Below are 12,070 nucleotides of genomic sequence, written 5' to 3' on the forward strand. Positions count from 1 at the left end.
TTTTGAATGAAAATAGCATTTTATTTCACAAAACTGTATTCAAGTCAATGGGAATTTCATGTTTTGTTCTATTATAGCGCCACCAAGAGGCTCAGTCCCACAATTTTTTTTACGTGTCCTCAGAGTGAGCCCATACATATGTGTGTCAGTTTTGGTGAAAATATCTCAATTGACTTCAGAGTTATAGACATTTATATGAAAAAACACGTAAAAAATGACTGACACATGACTTTGATTGAATTTTACTACCCCTTACTATCAATATTTTCGCATTTGGGCATTGGTGTATAGCTATCGACCTATGTTTCCAAACTTCTGACGGAGGTTTCGTCTCGATCGGACAAGCGGTTTCGAAGATATAGCCAAATGTTTTTTAAGCGCTAAATCACAACGCTACACAAACCGTAAGGCGAAACCTAGCATGTTTGGTATCGTAGGACTCAGCAAGGATTCAGGAGTCTAATTAGATGAGTCTCGTGAAAATAAGTCGGCCACACCCAAAGTTATAAGCACTTGAAAAAAAAAATTCACCACTAGTTGGCGCTGTCTCAAAACTTCTCATGCTCCTTCAGGGCATCGTGCTGATGACCCATACCAAGTTTCGTAACAATCCGTTTATGCGTTCTTAAAATACAGCATTTTAGCACAAAATTCGAAATGGCCGACAGTCAAAATGGCCGATATGGTAAAATTGGATATCAGTCGACTCAACATGTCGCCCTGAATTTAACAAGACCAATTTTATGATTTTTGGACAAACTGTTCAGAAGTTATAAGCAAAAATAGCCATTTTTCATATCTCCGGACCAGTAGGTGGCGCTGCGCCGAAACGCAGCATGTTGCCTCAGGTCATGCTTGGGATGACATGTACCAAGTTTGGTCTGAATACGATAAACCGTTGCGGAGATACAGCCTTACGTCTGTTTTCGCAAGCGCTACGTAAAATTTGTTTGTGCGTTTAGCGAAAACGGTTTGACGAATCAACTTGAATTCCATAACTTTTGGTCAGCACTGCCTGAAGATGATCTGGTCCAATTTTCGTGCAAATCGGACAAACCGTCTAGGACGAGTTCGAAAAAGTAGCTTTTTTGGAAAATTCTAAATGGCGGACATGTTTTTATGAGGGAAAATGACAACATAGGGTGCAATCGAATCGTCATGAGCTCAGGAATCAGAGGAAAAAATTATTTTGTTGTTTGACTTTACGGTTAAAAAGTTATTAGCAAAACAAAAGTGAAACTTTGGACAGGTGGTGGCGCTAGAGGGAATGACTTAGAAACACCAAAATTGGTGTATTTAATGTTGAGACTGTCCTCTATCAGAATGTCAAACCAAAACAACTTTCCCGCAATCGGTTCTATGGGCTGCCATAGACGCCCAGTCGGAAGAAATAACAGAATAGTAATAATAAGAACCGGAACAGATACAATAGGTGCCTCCGCACCTTCGGTGCTTGGCCCCTAATAATAATATTAAATTATTATTAAAACTTTTAAGGAATAATCAAAGATTTTCGTCCCTGTTTTAATTTTAACAATAAAGCTCTGTTATGCATATTTTTTATTTCATTTTTTTAATGTATACATGCTTTCTGATTCTTTCTTTGCTTTCTGATTATTACAATTTAATTAAAAAAATCAAATGGAATCCAGGAAACTTACGGAATTTGGTCAAAAATAAAACGAAATTTGAGAAAAAAATTAAACGTATTTCATAGGGCCCTAAAAATCATTTTTATAAACTTTGAAAAAAGTTACATAATTGTAATTAATTAGACATGTTTTTTGATTTCTAAAATGTAAGTCTCAAAAAAAAAGTAAAAAAAAAAAAAACTGAATCCAGAAAACTTTAAACAAAAAAACGAATTTGGGAAAAAAATCGGACGGATTTCATCGGGCCCTACAGTAGCCTCTCTAAAGGTGAAAATTCTTTCAGTGTTAATGAATCGAGACTTTTCACTTTTGCTATATGGTGTTTTCATCCGGTATATGAAATACTTTTGCTTGCAGATTCAACCCTGATCATTAGTGATGTTTACTAATTCTAATTACTAATTCAGTCCAAGTCAACATTCTCAAGACAAATCAGTCAGTTGTAACGCATGTGTCTTCAGGTGTTATTGCTGCGGTCTGGACTGTATATTTCAGTGTTCAGAGGATTTAAATTCTGGAAGCTTAAACACACTGACTTCTAGTATAGCAGTTTATTAAACATATGACAATAATGAGTGTATTGACAAGAGTTTATTTTCCTCTGCTGAAAATTTGAAATAGTGTTTTATCATGTTTGTTGGCAACAAACAAGCAGATTGAGCTCATAATAAACTCTTAATGATCTCATAGCTGTGTATTAAACATCAGATGTGTTTTATTGTGCGGTCAGAATGGAAAACTGTCCTGCCGTTGCTTTTATTGCTTCTGTCTTGTAGTTGCTGGTTACTTTTTGCATATTTCCATATTTGTGTAGGTTTTGATGTTGAAATGAAGCGTATATGTTATCGAACAGTAAGACAGTGGTTGTTCATCGTCTTGTTTGTTCACACAGAATTATTGTAAATGAGTTGCTGTCCTAGAAAACAAATTCACAAAAACTTACCGGCTAGTTCACTTTCATCCAGGGCTTCTTTATACCGTATAAGATTTTTATATATATCATACATATAACACATATTTCACTCCAAAATCAAATATACAGTATATATATTGTACAGTAGTTTCCAGCTGTTCACAAATGCTCTAATTTATTATATTATGTAACTTAAGTTTAAGTCATGTACTAATAATAATAATAACATTTTCTATTTTCTTTCCAGCTGTGTCAATATTGTGTATGTACATATATTTATATATATATATACATACAGACTGTTTAAATACTGATTTCCTGCATTATTCTTCATTATTTATTTTCATGACAATTAACATTTCTTCCTATAATGTTTTTTTTTTTTTTTTTTTTACTGTGATACAAAAAAGGTAAAATATTTCAAAATAGTATTGTATGGTAATTATGCCTTTTATAAAGTATGTAAAGGCTTTATATATGAATAAACTTTCTTGAATCAATTTTTTACAGAAATGCATTAAAAATACAGAGAATTAGAAGCAAGCTCAAAAGTAAAACATCTGCACATATAACGAACGTGTGGGAGAATATGTTTAATTGTCATGAAAATTATGTCACATGATGCACAAAAAAAAAATCTGAATGATCATAAAATAAGCTTTATTTCCTTCACTCGTTACATAATTTCCTGATTTTGGGGTGGAATATGAGTTGATGAGATTGTGGTTTTCCAAGGACAGTGTAAATGATGAATAGATTCAGGATCTTCAGGAGTTTAGAGCCGCTAGAATCCTCTTTAATTCACCATCTGCTTCTTGTCTTCTGTCTCTCTCGTTCTCTCTGTCAGGATGAAGGACTACAACACCTTATTTCCACAAGTCAAAAGACTTTTGCTCTGCTACATATCACAGGAGGCGAGCGCTCCCCGGATCGTGTGGGAAAATCACCGAGAGCTGGGAAAACTGGAACACAGAGGATTTTTTCTGCCAACTTTATTCTTTTTTTTTTTTGCTTCAGCATTTGCAGGATGCTTTTTTGCATTTTGCAGAGACCAACTTTTTTGCTGCTGCTGTTTTAGTTTTTTAGACAAGATTGAGAAAAAAAAAAACCTTTATGAACACGTTATGCTCAAAGCATGCATAAACAAACATATATACAAATGCACACCTATTCTCGCCTTTACATGCACACATACAAAACTCTTTTGAAATCCTCATGTAAATGCATTGATCTCTACACACACACACACACACACACACACACACCAGCCTGCTGCCATTTTGGTTTTCGTGCCTACACTGGTATCGCGTGATCTGCGCTCTGGAAGAGAATCCAGGAATATCGACATGCATCATTCCTTAGAAAATAGGGACCAAAGGACTACACGCTTTTTAAAAGTATATAAATATATATATTTAAAAAAAAAAAAAAAAAACTCTTACCTTGTAGCTGCGAGTATAATGATTACTAATGTTAACAGTAGAAGAAAGTAAATCTGTAGGTGTGTGTCGCGTGCCCGGTGTAAAAAGACGGTCATGTGACCCTGGTTTTGCTCTGGTAGCTGTTTCTTGCACCGAGACGTAGATTAGAAAAGTAGAATATAGGAGTAGAGTTGCTCATTTTTCCATGTTTTCTATTTATTTTTATTAGAGAAGATAATACTTGAACTTGTAAAGAAGAAGGGAAGGAAAATGTACAGATGACAAATGACAAAACAAACTCATTCCTCGGCCTGCTGGATAATATCGTTCATCATGTTGTGCTCTTTCTCCATTCCACTATTCCGAACGAGGAAACGCGTCTGTCCGACAGGGTCCGGGATCCCAGAAGCCTTTGTGTTCAAGCGACAATCCACAGTCAAGATGCTCGGATGTGGCGCGCGTTTTCCTTTCCGTGATCTTTGTGCTCGGGAGAGAAAGGAGGATTCAGATGTTGGGACTTTAATGACACTGAGCGGAGGAAGACGAGGAAGGTCGATAGCTACTGAAACTGCCAAATGAACCGAAGCGGAAAGAAACGGTGATGTTTTTGATACCCCTTCACTTAATGAGATGTTTATTGGTCTGTTGCTGGTCTGAAACTTCTCAAAGCACTAAACGCACATCGATCATCGTTAGCGGTTAAAGACGTTCATCTGTGCTGTATAATCTGTGAATCCTCTCATTCATTTGTTTGTACAAATATCTAAACATTCTTAAATCAAGATATGGCAAAATGGCTTAAGATATTAAGTCGTGTTTACTGAAAGGGTTTATGCTTAAAGTGCCCCTATTATGCTTTTTTGAATATTCCCTTTAATAGTGTGTAATAGAGCTGTGTATGAGTTCTACCAAGTTTAGCTGCAAAGTTGTTGTCGATTCTGAACTGCTGAAATGATTCGTCAGTAATTCCAGTCTGTTACAAACCTATATAACTAATTAGCATAATGCCAGCCTGTGGTGTTGATTGGCTGAGCAGCGTCTCTTAGCCCCGCCCTCAAACACTGTAGTGTATCTGAGACTGGAAGAGTTTGGTTCGTGTTGTTCGTGTCGAGAAGACGCTGTTTTCTGAGATTGATACGGTAAAACCCACGCCATCGTTACTGTTTGTATCACTGTGATCAAGAGCTGAGATTCAGATATGATAATGAGCGTTTGCTTTCTGACCAATCACAGCAGAGCAGCTCTCAGAGAGGCGGAGCTTAGAGAGACTGAATCAGCGTTTCAGACACTGAGAGAAAAGAGCTGATGCTGTACTGGAGATTATGAGGAAATTAATATGTTTTTGACCTTGGGTGACTGTACATCTGTTCTAGGAGACGCCAAAACAACATTAGGAATCTTTAAAATAGCAGAATAGGGGCACTTAAAAATAAGAAAAGAATTCTGTCAGTGAGGTCAGAAAATGAATCTTGTTTTCCCTTTGGATTAAGTGTAATGTTTCTGTGCAGTTTCGCATTTATCCTGTTTATGATGATCAGGCCTTAAAAACAACAGTTGTTCACCTCAAGATTTGGCCGCCAGAGATTCGCTGACATCTTTGTTCCTCTTCCATGTGTAGATATTAAGAAATCAACATTATCCCCAATCTTCCATCCCAAAGTTAATCTTTCTGAGAGTTCATAATTAACATGTCTCAATGGGCAGGTCTTTATCAAGTCATCGACTGCGTACGACTTAAGATTTGAGGAGAAAAATCCGGGTGTCAATGACCAAACCTGACCTCTTGACCTTCATGCCAGCATAAGAGACGTTGCTTTTATCCTTTAAAAAAGACGCTCCCTCCAGGATCCCAAAGGACCAAAACCATGCAATTCTGCCATGCTGCCTGCCCTTGAGCACTGATATCAGTCTTTCTGTGAACGACGGACAGATATTGACGAGGTAACGGCCTGCCCATGTGTGCACCTCCTCAAACTTTGGTCTCCCTTCAGTAATTTTGCTCCATTATTCATGATTCTGATGGTTTTTTGAGTTTTATTTACTCCATTCTGTGCTGATAAAGCCACTTGCTGGAAAACATTTATTAATCATAACAATTTGCACTAGTTATAGTTAAAAACCTGCCTATGTGTTTCATGCGAAGGATGATCCGTATTATCTTTTTTTTTATGAATATATATACACTGCATATTCTCATCCCAGAAACTCGTTCTGGATTATCATGAGCAGTCCTTCGTGAAGCTGAAGAGAAAGCGTTAGATTAGTTTGTAAGAGGAGGTTTAAGAAGTGCCAAATGTTCATTTCACGTTTGCATTCACACTTTCTTCCTCAGTGTTTCTGTCTTGTTTTCCAGTATAAATATCAAAAAATTCTTATATCAATATACATTTACTGGAGAAGCAAAATGACTGAAGATATGTTATGATATAAAGATATAAAATGACTTGTTTTATGAAAACTAATTTTACTAAATCATGCGCATAATATAATAATTCGTTCTCTTGTTTTACTAAAGTTTGCACGATATAATTCTTTCCCTTGTTTTACTAAATCATGCGCACAATATAATAATTCGTTCCCTCGTTTTACCAAATCATGCGCACGATATAATAATTAGTTCCCTCGTTTTACTAAAGTTTGCACGATATAATAATTAGTTCCCTCGTTTTACTAAAGTTTGCACGATATAATAATTCGTTCCCTCATTTTACTAAATCATGCGCACAATATAATAATTCGTTCCCTCATTTTACTAAATCATGCGCACGATATAATTCGTTAAATTAAATTAAAACAAGAAAAAATGTCATCTTGCGTAAGCTTGTTTTCCCTTTGAATTAAGGTCATTTTTCTGCCTTCATTAGCAGATATTTGTTCTTGTTTTAAGCAGAAACTTAATATCTTCCGTCATTTTGCTTTTCAAGTAAATGTATCTAGATTTAAGAATGTTAGATCCTTGCACTGGAAAACAAACACTACAGAGTAAGAAAACATGAAATGCACCAGTTTTATTTTGCTAGAACACCTGCTTGTGTTCAATGACCCTGTGATCAGCAAAGCACAGATTACTCTCAAGCATTGAAATACTTTTTTAAAGCACAGTATTTTGCAGATTCGCATTGCGTATCATCCATCGTACGGTCTAGTTTCACACGGCTCGCGTCTCCTAGAATAAAGATGCCGTTTTAGTGAGGTTTGGTCTGTGAGAAACGAGGCCAGGAGGTTAAAGTGCCATAGCCTATATCTGTAGAGCAGAAGAACATGCTAACTTTACCAGTGTTAAACCAAGTGTCGTCCTCACACACTGTTCCTCTTGTTTCAGTTCGCTGAGGAGTTTCAGTCAGAGTTGGAGATTGAGTTCGATGGAAGGTGAAGGGTTTGTGAAAGTGAGTAAACGCCCTCAGAATCAGGATTTCTTTTCTCTGTCTCAGTGCCAACGCAGTTAAGAGTGAAGAACACAAAATCTATGAGGTCCGGTTCATCTGTATGGAGTGTGTGTGTGTGTGTGTAGCCTCTGTTCAATTGTATTTCTGTCATGCGCACGTCTGATCTGAGCATTTGCATTCGAGCTCTGGTGTTCGTTAAGGGGTTCATTAAGGGGCCCAAGAGCCCATTTCCAGCGGATGCCCACAGGGCTCGACCGTTCCCGAAAATAGCTGAAGGAAGTCAAATCTAATCGACTACAAGTCAAGAAATAATTAAAGGAACCTCTTTAGACAGGGAAAAATGAATGCTCCTCGTTTAATGGTTTTACATTTGTTTGGTTTTTTGTGAGATTTGCTTCATATCAAGCGGAAACGAGATTGTAGAGAGCGTTGGAAAAGCATGCAGACGCAAAACCTGAAAGGCCACAGATCTTTATAAACTCTCAGGGCATCAGTCTCGATGATGTCATGGTTTGTGGATCCTCTCGGGCTCCTGACATGTCGTCCGACCGCACTCGTCTGAAACTCACCGTCATTTCATCTGGTCTCAGTGCTCAATGCATCAGAGAGAAAATGTGCAATCATGTCTGATAGCAACGTTACAATTCAAAGCAAAGCAAAAAAAAGGCCAATTGTTTTTTTATTCTGTCATGTTTTGACATCGAGATAGCTAGCAAACCCTATAGAGACTTTGCTCAGTTAGCTTAGCTTCGTCCAGCGTGTTGTTAATATAATCTGAATAGATCGTAGCACAGGGTGGGGGCGGGGCTGTTTAATCAGGGCGGGGTTATGGTGAAGGGGCGGGGCTGTTTTATCAGGGCGGGGTTATAATGAAGGGGCGGGGCTGTTTTATCAGGGCGGGGATATAGTGAAGGGGCGGGCTGTTTTATCAGGGCGGGGTTATAGTGAAGGGGCGGGGCTGTTTAATCGGGGCGGGGTTATAGTGAAGGGGCGTGGCTGTTTTATCAGGGCGGGGTTATAGTGCAGAGGCGGGGCTGTTTAATCAGGGCGGGGTTATTGTGAAGAGGCGGGGCTGTTTAATCAGGGCGGGGTTATGGTGAGGGGCGGGGCTGTTTAATCAGGGTGGGGTTATGGTGAAGGAGCGGGGCTGTTTGATTAGGGCGGGGCATCGAGTCTTGGGGATCTTTTGACTTTGCTCCCTGGTCATTTTGACTGATTTTTCTGTATTTATTCCAGGCTCAGTACTGAGCGTATCTAGATGAGTTAGTTTTTAAGCTTTTCTACCCTTCCAGGAGTTACGTTGGCGTTTACATGAGCATATTCAGAGATTATGGATGTGCAAATGAATAGCAGAGAGTTTTGTCCACTAGGAGTTTTAAGAGTGCAGGGAACGAGCTGTTAGAGCCGTCATTGGCTCATGTCTGTGTCATATCGCAACGCAACGTAATCTGAAAGAAATGAGAAATTATGAGATTTTTTTGCATTATTTTCATGACAGTTCCTACTCAAATCCTCATAACTGCAATGCAAAAAATCTGATTCTCATACCATGAAGTGAAAACAGTCATTATGTGTTATTTCAATGAAATATTTGTACACCATGCTTGTACTTTAGTGAAATTTATATGATTTTGGACTTAATACCTCACATTTCCTTTTTGATTTTGTATCATTATTTGTCCTCGATTACCATAAATTATTATTTATCATTCAGAACATGTTAATTTTGTATTTTTGGATAGAAGTATCTGTGTGCTGCCTTTCATTTTTGCTGATATCTTTTTTTTTTTTTTTACATTACTACTAGAACAAGGGGGAATAAAGACAATTAATAATTAATATATTTGACTGAGTTTAAGAGAGGAAAGCTATAAAAAAATATTTATGAGACGTATTGTAGAAAAAATATTTCTTGTGTTGTTGAGGCTCTAATGTTACAAAAGTCTTTGCCTGAATTTATTTTATTTTGTTGAGGATGACTGAATCATCAGTGTCATTAAGTTTTAATTGTCATGACATCACTTCCTCCCTGGAGCGCTAGGACTTGAAGAGTCTGGTCATGTTTACTGTACATTAGAGAATGATGTCTGAGGCTCAGTATTCATCCACTGCAACCGTGTTTCTGTAACCAAAAAAAAATGTTTTTTCTTCTTTTTGGAAAAACTATTTGATACCAGATATTTGCCTTGAAACTGTATTCTAATAATTGCTTTCATGTCTTATTTTTATGTCAGATGAAATGAACTGTGAGGAGGTTTTGAATGTGCTGGTTGTTTGTGTTCTGGTTCATCTACTCGTGATCATTAGCCTATGCTCATATGCCGAGCCTTTACAGCCAATGAGGCTTCAGTCCCAACGAATATTAATGAGGGGCTATTTTAATGTGATAATCATCTTAAAGGAACATGTTCCAAATCCATAAAACAAAAATTAAATGAAACATGTTCCAAATGTGCGGAAATTATACATGTTCAAAAAAAGAAACATGCTAAAAAAAAATGTAAACGTTCAAAAAGTAAAACCTGTTTAAAAAAAATGAAACATGTTCCAAAAAAAGTAAACATGTAAAAAAAAAAAAAAAAAACGCTCCAAATCCATGTGTTGAAACATGTTCCCAAAAATGAAACGTTCCAAAAAAATGAAATGCGTTCCAAATCCATATGCTGTTATTTCTTGATTGGAACACAAATGGAACATTTTGAAGAATCTTTATACCGTCTGTGTTCAACAGAAGAAAGTAATAATGATTTGTGAGTGTAATGATTTTTTAAATGAACTCTTCCTTTGAGATGTGAATGAATAAGCACTTCTGAAGCTGTGTTTAGTTTAGTTTGGACCAAACAGACACGAGCAGCCGGACACAAAGTGTTTTCCCCTCGATTTCACGCAGAGAGACCATGACATTCACGGCTTCCTAATCTCTTTTTCTGAAATTCTGTTCTGCTTTTCTAATCGTTTGTTTGATGCATTGGTACTGCGGTCGATCCATTTCCACACAATCTCTTTTGAGTTGCAATGAAATGTCTTTCGAACCTTTGAAAGAATCACGTTTACTTGAAGAGACTCAAGCCTTCGGCTGATGTTGTGTTTGTGAATCAGAGCTGTAAGATAGTCTGGGTTTTCCTCTCATGATCTCTGTAGCTCTAGACGGTTATATTCTGCTTCGACTCTAAATAAAGCACAGTCCTGTAGACCAGCTCGCGTCGTCTTCATTCTCATCCACTTTGCCTGGTGTTAACACACGATCTGGGGTGTCTTCTGCTCTTCAGGACTGAACAGAAGCATTAGCACGTGTTGCTGTGTTCGTTGAGATAATGGTGTTCAGACACACATAGGTGCAGAGTGAATTAAATTCAAATAAAATGTTTTTTTTTTCTGTACAAGTCAGAAAACTCTCAGCTCGATTATTCCAACAGGATGTAATGCATATATTAATGTTTAATAATGTAAAGCAGATTTGTCTGTGTCTGTCGTGTCACACTGAACTGCTTTATGTCTTTCAGAAGGTTTATAGTTATTATAATCAGATACAGATCTGCTGGATCACATGTGTTTGCCTTGATGATTGTAATTTTATACAAATAATACATTTCTGTTGATAACTTTCCCCATATACAGTAATGTGACAGCATGTCCCAATATTTCATATATTCACAAAATATTCCCTATTTGTTAAATATTTGTGCAATTTTATTTTTTATTTTTTCTCTCGCAAAAGTTTAGTCAGATAAGCATTAGAAAAAAGGTTAGAAAGGCAAGACAGGTTTCAACTAAAAATAAATAAATAAATAATTAATATCTATTGATATAAATTTGTGTGTGTGTGTGTGTGAACGACTTTGTGAGTATGTGCGTCTGTGTGTGTGTGAGAGAGAGAGTGTTTGTCTGTGTGTGTGAGAGAGAGAGTGTGTGTGTCTGTGTGTGTGTGAGAGAGAGAGAGAGAGAGAGTGTCTGTCTGTGAGTGTGTGTGTGTGAGAGAGAGAGAGAGAGAGAGAGTGTCTGTCTGTGAGTGTGTGTGTGAGAGAGAGAGAGAGAGAGAGAGTGTCTGTCTGTGAGTGTGTGTGTGTGAGAGAGAGAGAGAGAGAGTGTCTGTCTGTGAGTGTGTGTGTGTGTGTGTGTGTGTGTGTGTGTGTGTGTGTGTGTGGAAACCTTCTGCGAGAGACAAAAGCTTGTCGAGCATTCCAGAACTCTTTAACTCACGTGTGAGTGTGTGTGTGTGTGTGTGAACGACTTTGTGCGTGTGTGTGTGTGTGTGTGTGTGTGTGTGTGTGTGTGTGTGTGTGTGTGTGTGTGTAAACCTTCTGCGTGAGACAAAAGCTTGTCGAGCATTCCAGAACTCTTTAACTCACGTGTGTGTGTGTGTGTGTGTGTGTGTGTGTGTGTGTGTGTGTGTGTGTGTGTGTGTGTGTGTGAAACTGCATTCGCACTAAATGATGCAGAAATGTGAGACTCGGTGAGAGATAGATTTGTTTCTGAATAATAAACATGAATCGGTCCGTCTGAGACTTGCAATTTGTTATATATGTAGCAAAGTTTGTTACGCTCCAGCCCAGGATCATTGTATTGCTCTTACAGAGATCGTTCAGACAAAAGTGAATGTGGAGCAGCTCTGATGATGAAAATGTTTGAGTTCATGTTGAGATCTCTGATATAATTACTCCAGACTTTTGACCTTTAGTGTGAAAGTGGCAGATTTAA

General features: G+C 37.6%; 2 protein-coding genes across 2 annotated transcripts in view; one reads left to right on the plus strand and one right to left on the minus strand.

The window, feature by feature from the left end:
- celf6 (CUGBP Elav-like family member 6) overlaps positions 1-10,562 on the plus strand; it is an 88,200-nt gene extending 77,638 nt beyond the window's left edge. The window contains 1 exon segment of the mRNA XM_082182424.1: positions 3,413-10,562. The gene's annotated coding sequence lies outside the window, so the exon portion shown is untranslated.
- Positions 1-12,070, minus strand: part of LOC309507925 (uncharacterized protein) — a 267,629-nt gene that overhangs the window by 138,768 nt on the left and 116,791 nt on the right. The gene's annotated exons all lie outside the window — the stretch shown is intronic.

This window comes from Leuciscus leuciscus (genome assembly GCF_965113295.1).
Source record: "Leuciscus leuciscus genome assembly, chromosome: 10".
Classification (NCBI taxonomy): Eukaryota; Metazoa; Chordata; class Actinopteri; order Cypriniformes; family Leuciscidae; genus Leuciscus; species Leuciscus leuciscus.